This window comes from Gobio gobio (genome assembly GCF_949357685.1).
Source record: "Gobio gobio genome assembly, chromosome: 24".
Classification (NCBI taxonomy): Eukaryota; Metazoa; Chordata; class Actinopteri; order Cypriniformes; family Gobionidae; genus Gobio; species Gobio gobio.
In genome coordinates, this window is record NC_137120.1 from 18,745,221 (window position 1) to 18,745,505 (window position 285).

Sequence of the window (285 nt, forward strand, 5' to 3'; positions counted from 1 at the left end):
ATCTGCCCTATCATTCCTTTTTTTTAAAGATTATTGATGCTACATTCAAACGACTGTGATTGGTTCAGTCTAACCAGCGCTGTGAAAAGTAACAGCTTTTCCGTGAACACGTTATGGTCTATATGTTGCTTCAACACTGGTGTAAACAATTTATTATTACCTAAATAATGACACCAAGCATCCAAATAGCGAATTAATTGAAAATACACAGTTAATAGTTAAAATAGTACCCTCGTTATTTAATTCTATCGAATCGGACCAATGAGAGACAGCTTCCGGGCCGCT